Source organism: Passer domesticus, chromosome 1, assembly GCF_036417665.1.
Source record: "Passer domesticus isolate bPasDom1 chromosome 1, bPasDom1.hap1, whole genome shotgun sequence".
NCBI lineage: Eukaryota > Metazoa > Chordata > Aves > Passeriformes > Passeridae > Passer > Passer domesticus.
Window position 1 is genome coordinate 85346661 of NC_087474.1, and position 14473 is coordinate 85361133.

General features: G+C 36.1%; 1 protein-coding gene across 4 annotated transcripts in view; it reads left to right on the forward strand.

The window, feature by feature from the left end:
- The window catches only part of CDH18 (cadherin 18), a 499122-nt gene that overhangs the window by 252540 nt on the left and 232109 nt on the right, over window positions 1-14473 (forward strand). The window lies entirely within an intron of this gene.

The following is a 14473-nucleotide window of genomic DNA, read 5'->3' on the forward strand; positions in this document are numbered from 1 at the left end:
CTGAGATCTTTGTTTCTCTAGTTTTTTTTAGAGAATGTTTCATGTGGGATGACTTCCTCTGTTTCTGTCTCTTCAGATCATCCCAAACAAACTTTCTTTCCTTGTGAAACAAAGAAATTCTGTTCTTGCCTCATCAGTCAGTCATTTCCTTTGAGAATTTTTATTTAATGTATTTTGAATTCATGAAAATTTTTCTATGCCTTTCTGATAGGTCATTTCCCAAAGGCCAGTCACCCTAAGCCAATTTCAGAAGCATTCATGTTGGCATTAGCCTGCACTTCTGCCAAAAAGAGCACTCATTCTTGCTGTTTTGTCACTCATTATCTTGCAAGCATTTGTGTGATGTACTACTTTGTGTGGAATTGCACAAGTAAATTTAGGTTTGTATTTATATCAGAGAAGATGCGACTGAAGATGCTTTCATTTGAAGTGCAGTGTAATGAAAGCAGTAGCTCACTTTATGGTCCCCATGAATTCTCAAGAAAGCTCTGTAGAGGCCACAAAGAACTTGCTGTACTTTGGCAATAGAATGGGCCATTGTGTTTGGGGATTAAAGTTGTCAATCACATTCTCCTCCTCTTCAGTAGAGACAACTTTAAAGACTCTTGGTATTCAGAAACAATTGTTTGAAGTGACAATTACAAAGAGGGAAAAGGGATGGAACCTTTTTCTTTTAACTTTTTAATCTACCCATTCCTTTGAAAAGGAAGAGCATAGGTAAGGAGCCCAAAAAATGAATTTTATTCTAACACAGCTTTTATAGGTAAAAGAGGTCTTTTCTTGGTCTGCAAGGAATAACATAATGCTGTAGCAACCTTACTCAGCCAAAAAATAAAAATTTTAAAAAAGTGCCAGTAATACAAATGCTTGTAAGAAGTTATGTGAATTTCAAAATGTGAGAAGAAATGAAAGAAATATCCACAGGGAAAAGAAAAAAAAAAGAAAAGAAAAAAAAAAACAAACAAAAAAAAAACCTCCAAAAAACCACCACCACCACCAACAAAAAACCAAACAGTAAATATTTTCAAGTTTGTATTTCTTATACTGAGAACAATGGGAAAAAATGCAAAGAGGAAAGAATGAAAGATACTGATTTAGAAGAAATTTTACATTGATACTAAAAATACGCAAAGAGGATATAGTATGAATGCAAATAATATCTGAAAGCTCTGAACTTAACTTTAGTGAGCATCTATTAAAAACATCAATACTGAAAGATAAAGATGAAATTCTAATACTAAGCACATATGGAGTTCACTGAAATTATACAAGAGCTGGTGGCAGATAAAAAGGCTTAAAAATAAGATTTTACTATTTCTGTCAAAAAGTAGCCTGTATAGGAAAGGCTAGGGAATTTAATGGGATAATTTTTCAAGGGAATAAAATAAAAAAAAAATCTCTGTTTCAACCCCAGAAATAAGACAGAAATAATGAAAAAAAAAACCCAAACCCTTAAATGTTTTATATTGCATAAGATCCTTTGACAGATATAGAGAGAAGTTACCTTAAATCATTTCAGTGAGTCACTTTTGTGAGTGCATTTTAGTATCTTCATGGTGTGGTCCCCGAGTATCTTTGCCTTGATTTGGCAGTCAGATGTATACACATGTATACTTGTAGAGCTACATTGTCTGACAGTTGTTTACTCCTAGAACATGCAGAACACTGTAATACTTTTCACATACAGAAAATAAATCCCCACAGTAGGACTATTTTACCTCTAATTTGTATGCAGAAGATGTTCTTTTTTCTGTCTTTAATCTGCTGATACATTTCCATCTTTCTATAGTCATCCAACTGCTAGATGAACACCAACTATAATGTAAATTTTTAAATGGTATGTGGAAACAACAGTGAAATTTGTTAACAGTAGCAGAATTTAATTCCCAATTCCCATTATATTAATCTCTGTATTTTTAAGAGGTCCCACTAATGAGTTCTTTCTGTAATTAATCATGTTGACACAGTTCAAAGTAGATGATTTAAATCTTAGCTGTGAAGTAAAGAGTCGGCAAACTCTCACTTATTGTGGATTCAGTGACGTTAATAGTGAATTGAATGTGCTATGGGGTTTCTTAGTGCAATACCACACTGGACTTGATCTTGAGTTTGTAAGATATTTAACATAAATTATTTTAGTGTATCTCTATTGTTCACTACAAAATGATCTACAGTTTCTTGCTGGAGATTTTTCTTTTAGCATTGTAGGAAATATAGATTCCAACAAAAAGGGGTTGTTTTTTTTTGTCACATGTGATTCCTGCTAAATATGAAAACATTATTTTAACTAATTAAGAAATAGTGGTATGTCTGAAAGTTGAAGTTTGTGATAACATTTGTAAAATTTAAACTATATAAATGTTCTAAAAGTGTACTATTGCAAGTAAATCAGCAGAAATCTTTTAGAGGTCCTGCAAGCATGTGGAATGTCACTGAAGTCATGGAAGCTGCTCACTCAAATAATTAGGTCATCCACATGAAAGTTTTTAGAATCCAGGGGCTAATCTGGTATAATGATGACAAAAACTAAAATTGCATAAAACACCAGTGTCTCTTTGTGGTGTATGATAGCCCTAAAATCAGTGGAAATTAAATAAAGGAATTTTAAATTTTCATAAAGTGATAAAAATAATGGTCATGTGTTCCAGTGAAAAAATTTATATTAAAGCTCTCCTTTGCTATTAAGCAATGGAATACAGGAGATACCAAAGATGCTCTGAAAAGGCATTTCCTCAAACCTTCTGTGTTGATAAAGACAGCCAGCATCCCAAGAAAGCCTAGATCCTGTGCCCAACCAGTCTGTCAGCATCCAGTTATGGGGACCCTTCACTTGACAGTCTTCTGGACCAGAGAGTCATTGGACTGACTTGGTTAGGGTCACAAGCCAACAGAGAGATGCCCCCTCCCAGGTCTCCCACATTTTTATTTGAGTATGTCACCTGCTGAGAGCCACTGCCAGCATCCATGAAGGACTCACACTAACAGTTTACAGAACGCTCTTTTTTAATAAGATTGTGATAACTTAAGGTTTGTAAGTGATAATATCTGACTGAAAAATGTATTCAAAGCAATATACTGAGAAGCTCTAATCCCTACCACAAGCTGGCTTGAGATAATCATTCAGCATATATAAAAGTACAGTTCTTACCCAATAGGAGTCCCTATGGTGAAGAAGACAGGTTCAGACCATCAACTAATTCCAACAATTGCATTGGAGTCTTCCCCAACTTTGTCCCAGTCTTAACTTACTTTTAAACTATTTTTTTATATCTTGGTGGAGTTGGAGTAACTCCGGTAGTACATATGTTTATTACTGATTGGTGTAAAATTCTAAGATTTTTCTAAGTCTATAGTCAATAGAATATAGAATGCTTCTCTGTGAGGGGTGGTGATAACCTTGGAGACAGGTAGCTTTGGGATAGAGGTGTGTATCAGTATGACATCTGTGATCTCACCATGGTTGCTGGTTCAACAGCAAGACATCCTTCTTCTCCCTTGATTAACACCTCATATGGGGATTTTCAGCTACAAGGTGCCACCAAGATCCTTCCTTTGCAAGGATTTTAACAAAGCCTGGCTGCAGTGTCTCCACTCTACTCCACCCTCCATTTAATTTCCCTTAGCAGGACTCGTGAGGGGAAATCAGGCTTGATGACGGATTGACAGGCTTGACCCCCCCATCCAGAGACGCAACTGCATTTCACCTGAAAATTTCTACACTGTTATGTCTCCTATTAGCATATGAATATAACTTCTCAGTTTTCTCTGAATCCCCCAGCCATTTTCCCACATTCTGATACTCTGATAAAACAAATGGTGGGAAAGGGCAAAAGAAGGAGAGGGTCATAGTGAAGATAAAAATACTATAGAAATAAGAATTTTATAATTGGAAGCTTTACAGTCTGTTTTGCTTGCTTGTTAAACTGGAGGAAAGAAATAAATTGATTTCAGAATTTGTCTGAAGACAATCTCAATAGGAAAAAGCAAAAGTGTATTGTTGATGATTGTGCATCTTTCATCTGGCAGCTATGCAACGTGGGGAAGAGTGACTTCAATTTTGAGGATGTCATCATTGACACTGACTAAACTTTATTATACTGGCAGTTATATCCAACTTATCAGGCAAACCAGGAGTGTAATCTCTGTAATCACTCCGGTTTTGTTCTTTAAAAGATGGTGAATGAAGAGCATTTTGTCCGTTTTTTCTCTAGAGCCTCTCACTCAAAACATCGTTTCAACATGCTAGTCTTCAAGAAAATGTGATAGCTGAAAAGACAGACCAGTGCTTAAAACATATTGATACCTGCAATGTTATAAAGACACTTTATCTACTTTAAGGTACAGCAGAAATGTCTTCAGGAAATGTTTTGGGTTCACCTGAGAACTGCATGGGAGGAAACTTCCCTGTGCACAAAAAATGGTGGTATCTCTGAGGCACTAAAAAGATTTGAATCCGCAAAAATAATCAGTCATGACTGGTTCTTGGTATTTCCTTGGTATTATGAAATAATATCTCTTTTACAAGTCAATTAACATCTTTTAGTCACAGCAGACTGACATGACTCATCAATTTAACAGTCCTAAAATTTGGCATATTATGCATCAATAAACATTGCTTCTTGCTCATTCTTTTCATAGAGGGTCTATTTGATAATTTTTTTTTTGAAAACTCACAAGATCACCTTGGGAATGAAGACATGGGATCCTATTTTGATAAACCATATAACATAGAAGACATTCAGAACCAGAACCAATTTAGGTATGCAGATGATTTACTTTCTTTCCATTGCAGAATACAACTAAGATTTGTCATAGGTACAGCTAAAAAGAAAACCTAGTTTTCAGGAATTACTGTGATATTTTTTTGAAAAAAAAAAAAAAATCTCTTTTCCTAGCTCTTGTCAAAGTTCTACCAAGGTTTTTTAAGTTGACTATAGACTTTTTAAATTCATGCATTTATATGAATGCTTCTCCCTGCTATCAGCAGTTTAAAGATATTATATCTATCAGCTCTGGAGCTGGCTTTTGCTGGTCTGAAAGCCAGATGGTTTTGCCTTCTGATGTGTTCTCCCTTCCAGAGCTATCCCCAGTGCTTGCTCACCCTTTAAAGAAGCTAGGAGCAGTGTTTCCCTGTTCTGTTGGACTGCTGAACTCACTGAGTAAATCTAACTCCACAGGAGGTTTTTAAGAGTTGTTTTCCATTGTAAAAAATGGGGAGCAACCCTTACTCACAGGAAGTAGATATGTGACCAGGTTAAAAAAAAAAAAAAAGTAGAAGAAAATTTCTGTGTATCATGGAAGTATAAGCCCTTGACATGGACTATAGGTATTCAAGCATCTTTCCCTTGTGTGTCTACCCCTGGGTTGGCTGGTGGTGGTTGGTGTAATGCATACAGTGCCAGCAGCTTTTGCGATTGCTGCATGCCTTGCTGTCCTCAGGCATGCAGTTCCCCTTGGGATCACACCAGTGCAGATGGCTGATGCACTTCGTACATCATCTGGCTTCCGCCTCTAGGCATGGGAAAGGTTTTGGACAACCTTGAAAGGCAGCTACTCTCAAGGAGTGTTTCTTCTTCTGGATCCTTCTTCTTTCCCCTTAATAATCTGAGGACTTCAGAAAAGTTCCACACTTTCCAGGCAGAAAAGTCTGAGTTGCCCTCTGACTTGTTTTGAAAATGTATTTTCTGTAACAGGCTCTTTGAACTTAGGTGTCCATAAAATTAACAAAAGCACATTAATAACATTAGATAAAGAGTGGTTTATCTTCCAGCTTTTGTGATACTTATGAATCTTTTTATAGTAGATAGGCATAAAAAATACAGCAGAAACAAAGAAATTAAAAAATACATTATTAATTAAAAGGCATATTAAAGGACTTAGGTCTTGGACATGGAAATAAAACTTTAAATATAATAATGTCTGTGTTGGAATTTAATAATGTCTGTTTATTAATACTGATATTGCATTGGGACAAAAAAGAACAATGGTGGAGATCGATTTTTTTTCCCATTCATTTAAGTTATGGTGATGTACTGACTCCATTAAATGCCACTGATAAAAATATTTTTAGATATGGTACAACATCAAAAAAATTTTGTGGTACGGTCAAAATCAAATTAATATTAAATGAAATTAAAATTACCTAGTATAAGCTTAAAACATCTGAACATACAACAGTCTACATACTGTAAGTGTTAAAACAGAGGCAGTGAAATGTAATATGCATAAATTTATACATAGTGTACACTGAGTTTTCATTTACAACAATAAAGCTCCACTTTTCCACTTCTATTGAGTCATTCAGAAGAATTAGAAAGGATCAATGATCTATAACCCTATATTAAAAAGGACTAGAAAGAGAGAATAAATAAATTGTAAGTTTTGAAAAATGTGTTAAGTATTTTTACCTTAAAAATTATTTAATGAACAACTGGTTAATTCTTCCTTACCAATCATAACTTTAAATACTGTTATGGGTTTAGATCATGCTTTTCTATTGCATTAAAAATGAATATTGTAAAACCAGTCATTTTCTTACTGCATAGTCTGTTATTTGCATCTGTACAGGTAACTCTAGCCCTTTTAGTAATACATGAAAATTTCAGCATTTTTTTTCTCATTGCAGATCCTATAAATATAGGAATTTGACTTGCTGGTCTTTAGCACAGCCAACTGAGACAAGAATTTCTTACCACATTGAGAAATGAGATTGACTGGTTCATCGGGTGACTGGCATACAAAGATACTATAGGTGACTAATGCACAAAATACTTTTGGTAATGTCAATAAAGGAAAGGAAAAAGGAAGTACTGATCTGTTTTTAAAGTATCTAGCTTAGTTTTGCAGTTTCAAAGAAACTTCCAGTACAGTTTCATCTATCAACTTGCATACTATCCTCTTGCTCATGCTTTTGACAAAATAGGGTCTAGACCAACATTGACTCTTGATACATGTGATTCTGTAGAATCACAGACTTTCACTACCTTATGTTCTATGCAACCAATTAAGTCCTTAGTATGACTGTGGGGATATTGGGAGAGAATGTGTCAAAATCATTACTCAGGTTGAAGGAAGGTATTTGTCCTGCTGTCTACGTCCACTTGTTTTATCAGAGAGGACAAGTTGGTCAGGCAAGATTTTCTCTTGGTAAATCCATACTTGCCAGTCCAAGTCAGGCTGCTGTCCTAAAAAGCTTTCTGGGGACATCTTGCTCTATAAATTATATAGGAATGTGAGTAAAGTTGACCAGCCTTGTGGTTCTGTGGATCTTCCTTCTTACTGTTTTTGGAAGATGGACATGGTTTACCATTTTTCAGTTGCTGAAGAATTTCTCTGTTTGTTTAATAGATGGTAATGTACACTTGCAGCCCAGACAGCCAACTGTATCCTGAACTGCATCTAAGGAAACATGACAAGCAGGTTTAGGAAGGTCATTCTTGCCCTGTCCTCTGCCTTTATGAGATCCTGCCTGGAATACTGAGTCCAGCTCTGGGCACACCAGCATAATAAGGACATGGGCCTGCTGTAGTGAGTCCAGAGGAGGGAAATGAAGATGATCAAAGGGCTGAAGCACCTCCCCTGTGAAGAACAGCTGTGAGACTTGTGGTTGTTCAGCCAGGAGAAGAGCCTCTGGAGAAAATTTACTGCAATCTTCCAGTATGAAAAGACGCCTACAAATTATGACAAGGGCATGTAGTACTAAGACAAGGGACAATGCCTTTAAGAGAAAAGAGGGTAGATTTAGACTGGATTTTTTTCTTCACTGGGAGGGCAGTGAGATGCCGGCATAAGTTCCTCAGAGAAGTTATGGATACTTGCCGCTGGGAGTGTTCAAGTCCATCTTGGATGGTGCTTTGCAGAGCATGACCTAGCAGAAGGTGTGCCTGCCCATGGCAGAGGGGTTTAAACTAGACGACCTTTAAAGGTCTCTTCCAACCCAAACCATTCAGTTATTCTGTAGCAGGGAGTATCTCCCCAATGATGACAGTCACTCCACTGAACACTGCTGGATGTGTCCTGTCCCATTTGGCATCTCTCCCATTTACTTACACACCTCTAAAATGACTGAAAGAATGATGCATTTTATCAGTAGATGGAACATATTTTTTTTAAAACTCCTGAAAGCCAGTAAATTGAGTTACCCAATACAGGATTCATTAACCATTAGAAAAGAAAAATACCAAGAGAAATGGCTGATAATTCAGTTCTTCTATTTCTTAAAGCGAAATTAGAAACTTCCTGGACTATATACATCAATCAAACCTCAGATGTTAGGCTTAATACCAGAGAAAGTGCATGGAGTCTTTTGTCTTGTTTTGCATGTGACTGCCTACTTAATGGTTCCTTCTTGGCTAGAACCTATAGAATTGCCATTGTAACCATTTCCTCAAGGGGAGGCACTCTCCAGGAGCTTTGATTTAATGATAGAAAGAAGCAGAAGAATAAAACAATTATAACAGCTTATCTAATGTTATACCAAAACAGAATTGATGAATTCTACTTTTTGTAAAACAATTTTTTTTTTTCATTTTGGAAGACATGGGATCAAAACCAAAGTGTTTTAGTAAGTCTTTTTAAGGGAATTACACTTTATATGATGTGCCTTTCCTACACCTTTAGTGAACAGATGGGTAGTAATCGGTTATGAGTGCAGTTGGAGCACTAAAGAAAATGTTGTCATTTTTTCTCCTGCTAGCCATTTATCTATTTAATTCTTTGACAGAACAGAGGAAATGTAACTAAATGTTCTGTTTTAATTAAAATGAAAGTAAATTTATTAGTCAGGGAAACCCCGTGTACTGTTTATGCTTCGGGAACAGAACAAACATATGTCTCTGCTTCATTGTTTGTCACCATCTAACACAAGGTTATTTTTTGTTGCTTATTTGGCCTATTAAACAAATCATACTAGTCATAAACTTGATTTTTCTTAACTCTAACTAATTACAGTGGGCACTAATAAATAAATGGCAAAAGGAAAGCACATCCTGAGAAACATTCCAGTAGATGGCGGTTCTATTAAATAAATGGCAGCCATGATATTACCTACATGGAAGCATGTAGTTGGCTTGTGGAACTGCAGTATTTCACCTTGTAAGAGTAAAGAGAGTAAGAATCAAATTGTTTCTTGGCTCTCATTTCCATTTCTTCAGTTGTCTTATTGCCTGGCTAGAGGAATGAAACAGAGGGGCAGCAGGGAGGGGCTTTTACACTGGCGATACCAGAGTTACACCCACTGGAATTTTCAAACCTTCAATGAAATCTTATGATCTACCACTTGTGCTAAGCACACTGGAGGGGGATAGACACACAAGGCTAGGCACTGCAGAATAGGAAGGATGCTGTACCTACACATTAGCCTTTATGGGGGAGAATTCCCATCAGACACAGTGCTGAAGGGTGCTGATGTGGCCAGAATTATATGGCTTTTAACCTTATTTTCTCATTTGACACTTCTAAATAAAAATGTTGTCAATCTAAGCTTTCAGAATTTGGAATTGACCACGAAGTTCATCGTCTGTTTCACTTCTGCTGTGTCTTCCTCTTTCAGAAACATAGATGAATCCTTTTTCCTAGTCTAACTGGAAATTAGATTAATCCAGTTAGGAGAACCACTGGGATTAGACATTAACTGACTCTACAGCCCTGCACTAAACACTGTTGTTCCACAAATTACAGGTGATTCAACAACTAGGAGCCCTACTACAAAGCTCAGCAAATTTCAAAATTCAACTTTGGTTCTATGTTAGTGCTCAATATAGTTACAAAACATGGTTACTAAAATATAGCGCAAATTTTTCCCCTTGTGACAACAAAGGCCAACAAAATCCTGGGCCGCATTACAAAAGCATTACCAGCAGCTTAAGGGAAGCTTTCCATTGCCTTCATCCTGGTGAGACCATTTGGAGTGCTGAGTCCCACTCTCAACCCCTCAGGACCCAACTCATGAGCATGTACTAGAGCAAGTGCAGCAAACACTCGTGTACCTCATTCATGGATAAGAACATCCACAGTATCAGTTGAAGCAGAGAGGTAGTGCTGTTTGGTCAGGAGACAAGAAGGCTCTGGGGAGGTCTTACCAAAATGTAAAAAGTACCTGATGATGCAGGGGAGGTAAGGAAGAGGAAACCAGACTCCTGTCAGAGATGCCCACTGACTGGGTGTGAAACTACTATCATGTATTGCTGTATTTAAGTATACTGTTGGTCAGGCACCTTTTTGGAAGGAGCAAAACAATATCTGCACACATCTTCATACTGGAAGAAATACTAAAAAAGAATGACTGGAAACTACAGAAGGATTGCTAAGTTTCGGTGAAGATTCTATATCAAAAATTATCCAATTTTTCCTTCACATATCTTCAGCATCATTCAGCATTGTGGTTTCAATGGAAAGGATATTCCAAATTCAGTAGAAGTCGTATCATCATCTTGTAACATTTTACATTTCCCCTTTTTTTGATCTGCCTTTAGCATACTGTGTGCTGAGTCTAAGAGAAGCAATTTCTTTATCTTAGCAAAGATGAAAAAGACATAATATGCTCAGGAAATAATGTCCTTTTGGATGATATTATGAAAATCTGTCTTTATATTGTCCCAGGAGTCTTTGCTTGTTAGTATTTTCCTACCACTAGGCAATAACTTATTAAAGCTCTAGTTACAGTGGGAAAGAAGGTGGTATCTCACTACCAGCTGTAAGAGCCAAACTCCACCAAATATAATGTTCATAATTTGAAATAGGACATATTTGTATCTCATGTTTTATAGAGAGTGTCTGAATAACAATTTACAACAATTCAGAGAGAACCTTGACTTGTGAGAATTTAGTACCAGTCTGTTTATGAAAAAGGTTTATTTTCGCCTACATTAATTTCAAAACCATCAAGATAATTTCCTTTAGTTTTAAACTTACAAAAATGCCACCCACTACATATGAACATTATACAGTTTCCAGGACATATCCCATTTTACACTTGTCAGTGCATGACCCACAATTACATAATTGTATAGTATTTCAGGAAACACCCCAATTAAGCAAGTTTCTTGATTGAATGGTGTCTGTTATAAACATTAGTGTAAAATTCCACAGGATGGGCAGAAAGATCTACTAATGTCTCAGTTAATTACTTCACTGCCTTCAGCAGAGTCTTCTTTCTTGTCTGTTTCCATGCAGAGACTGAGAGATTGACACACCAGGCTATTCTTTTGTGGCCCTTTATATTTTTTTTTCTATCTTTCCTGCATTCAGAAAGGGACTGGTTAGCTCAGAGTTTTATGGTAAGACGTAGCAAAATGCCAGGCATTATGTTGTTTTCTCCAAGTCCTGTCAGTATATTTTGCCTGCTGTTTCATGGAATACTAAAGGCAAGTGACTATATTATCACAAGTTTTTGTGACTGGCAACTGTTATTGGCATCATATATCCAGCAACAGCTGTTGTTGTTTTATTAGAAAATACTCCAGTGATGCTTAGTGTAGAAAGAGCCAAGGCAGTATCAGGAGTGCCATTCCCTCTGCAATTAATATAGTGTAGAATTTGCTAACCTGTATTAAAAATTTACTTTTTCTAATAAACTATTTAAATTTTCTAGAGGAAATGCATGCCTTACAGACTATTCAGAGAGAACACATGCAAAATAAATTGTCTTAATCCTATTTCCTCTGAATATTGTGCACATTACTAAATTAAAAATAAAAATATGGAGGCATGATATGAGAAACCTCCAGAGAGTCTTCATTAGGAACATGAAGATAGCTCAGGTGTATGTTCATTTACTAGACAAGTTAAAAATTTCTGTCCCACTGTTATGTATCAGAATACGAAAAATTTTACTGCCATGATCTATTTTAGTATGATTTTCTGTTAGATATCTAGAGATAGAAATGTAATGTTATTGTAACAATATAACAATTTGATGTCAAAATTATTTTTGCATTTTTATATTTTACTACATTTAAGTTCTCTTCGAAATTGAAATAGCAGTAGTGTGGTGAGTCACTTATGTCTCATTGTGATGCATCATCAAACTATATACATTATTTTTATATTCAACTTGACATATGATGCTTTTTGAGGCCTAATTATTAATTCCACTTAGTGATATATTTTTGGATGACCATTTCTAAAGAACTGTCATTAACACATCATATACAAACTTTAAAGAAAATTAATTTCTGCATAAATTAGTAGTTGTAAGAATATTTATTAATATTCAGCAAATAAAAATGTTCATCTACTAAGACAAGAAACAGATATTGGTGGGGAGTGTCAAATATGTTCTCAGACATATGGCTGGAACCAGTTCTTATGCGCTGCAGCTGAGAAAAAAATAATGATTAGTGAATGTTAAATTTGTGGCAGGAAATGGTAGATCCTTTGTTTTCACTCTTTCAAATCTAGGAAAAAGGGAAGGGTTTTGTAATTTTTTGCAGACTGAGAAGTTGCTGCTGGAGGTAGGGGTTACTATGCTATTCCCTAGTGCTTTTGAATGAGAACACGAAAATTCCCAGTGCAACTACTCTCAGTGTGTGAGCAGAGGTCCCTGGCAGTGACTGAGCAAATTTTCTTTGGCTGCAGCTATTAGACTGTACATGTTTAAGAAAGAGTTGGTCTTATTTTTGGCAACATGCTTATCCCAGTATGATCTTAGCCATTCCTCATCTATTTATCTTGTGTACAGGAACTTTGTAATCTATAAATGAACTGGAATTTTCATTACTTTTTAAATAAATAAACCACTTAGTGTTTTTCTAATTGGTAGACTGTTAGCTGGATGATTAGTTCTCTAGCAGTTACCTGCAAGACAATCAATTCATGTTTGGCATATTAAGTACCCCCGAAGAGAGACTGATTTTGTGAGCATGTTCTATGACTTATTAGCTGGAGCAGCAAAACAATATTTTATTTTTTTTTAATCTGCAGAAACTAGTTTACTTTTGGTACAGCTATATATTGCCTTCATAAGTTGTCTATGTCCTTTTCAGTACTGATTTTAAACATAGCAAGTTAGAAGGGAGGAAAAAAAGTGTCTTCTTTTCTTCTACCCCTGTAGTCATTGTCACAAGCTCTTGAGTCTGGGAAGGGAACTTACTGAACGTCATATACGAAGTTCTGTATTTTGATATACTGCCAGAATTGTGTAAGTTTGCTGGATTCCTTAGGCAAGACCCATGCATACAATGACTTCAAGGGTTGTATTCAAATTTCCCTGGAATCCCTTAGGGAATACTGCTGCAGTCCCAGACAGTAACTTCATTCTGAGGTTCTTTTCATTAGACTTTTTTTTTCCCCATGACAAATTCAAATTCTTTTAGCATTCAAACTGATGAAAGGATTGACCTAACATCAGTAACACCAAATCTCAGTATTTAGTCTTAAAATGTAGGCTTAAAAGAAATGTCAGAGTTCATTGAGGCCAGTTTTTTCAAACTGTCAGCTTTTTTTCCTGAAATGGCTTAATTTTGAATTCTTAAGAAAACTTTGATCATTGTATATCAAATTGGCCTGCAATGGTGGATATAATCTCTTTAAACAGATATTCTTTACTCCTGCCTCTGAGAAGTCTCTGAAATATATCAATATAAATGCATGTGCATGTATTTATTTTATATGTATATATGAAGAAGGAATCGCAGATTTTCACCTTCTAAATGCTTTTCGAAGCACCAAGACTTCCCTCTGCTTGTCAAACATCTTATTGCAGAAACAAATGATTTGATGACATATGTTCTGAGTTTCTGGTGAATATTCATCATTTTATCTTATTCACTGGAAATTACTGAGAAAATACCTTAAAACAAAATGTTTTATTTCCAGCCATATCCCTGCATTGTTACACCTAAGCAGCATGTCACCCAAGGGTAGGTAGGGTGAAAGGTAACCCTGTATTTTATCCTTTTCATTTTATGCACTGAGGTGGGAATTTTTGGAGGATGGTTTGACATTAATTTGTTTTCATGTTATATTGTCTGGAGTTTAAGAGAATGAAAGTAAACATGTCTTTTCAATCCTTTTTTTCCTCCTTTTTCCCCCTCCCTGTTACTAATACAACTACTTCCCTGGCAAAATATTAAAAATTTGCTTCTGCCATAGTGCAGTAAAATAGTGAAAGCATCTGGATAGAAGCAGCCCATCCCCCAGATCATGAGATCTGTTTGAATCTGGAGCTATGCACAACCTAACAGAAGTTGCATGAGAGAGAACACTCTGAAGACTGTGTATTAAAGCATTGATTCATATGTGCTGCAGCTGCAAGCCAGAGGACGTATAAATAGCAAATTGAAACAGCTTCCATTTCATTCCCTCCAAGAGCTTACATCCCCCAAATTCAAACAACTGGCTGCTTCTTGCCTTCAATTCCCTATCCTGCTAGCAAAATCATTTTTTAATGTATATCGCTGAGCAGCTCAGAGCGATTTTGTTTGAAAAGTTCTCAAAATCCAGCAGTCCAAGTGATCTCAGTGAGCAGTGTTGT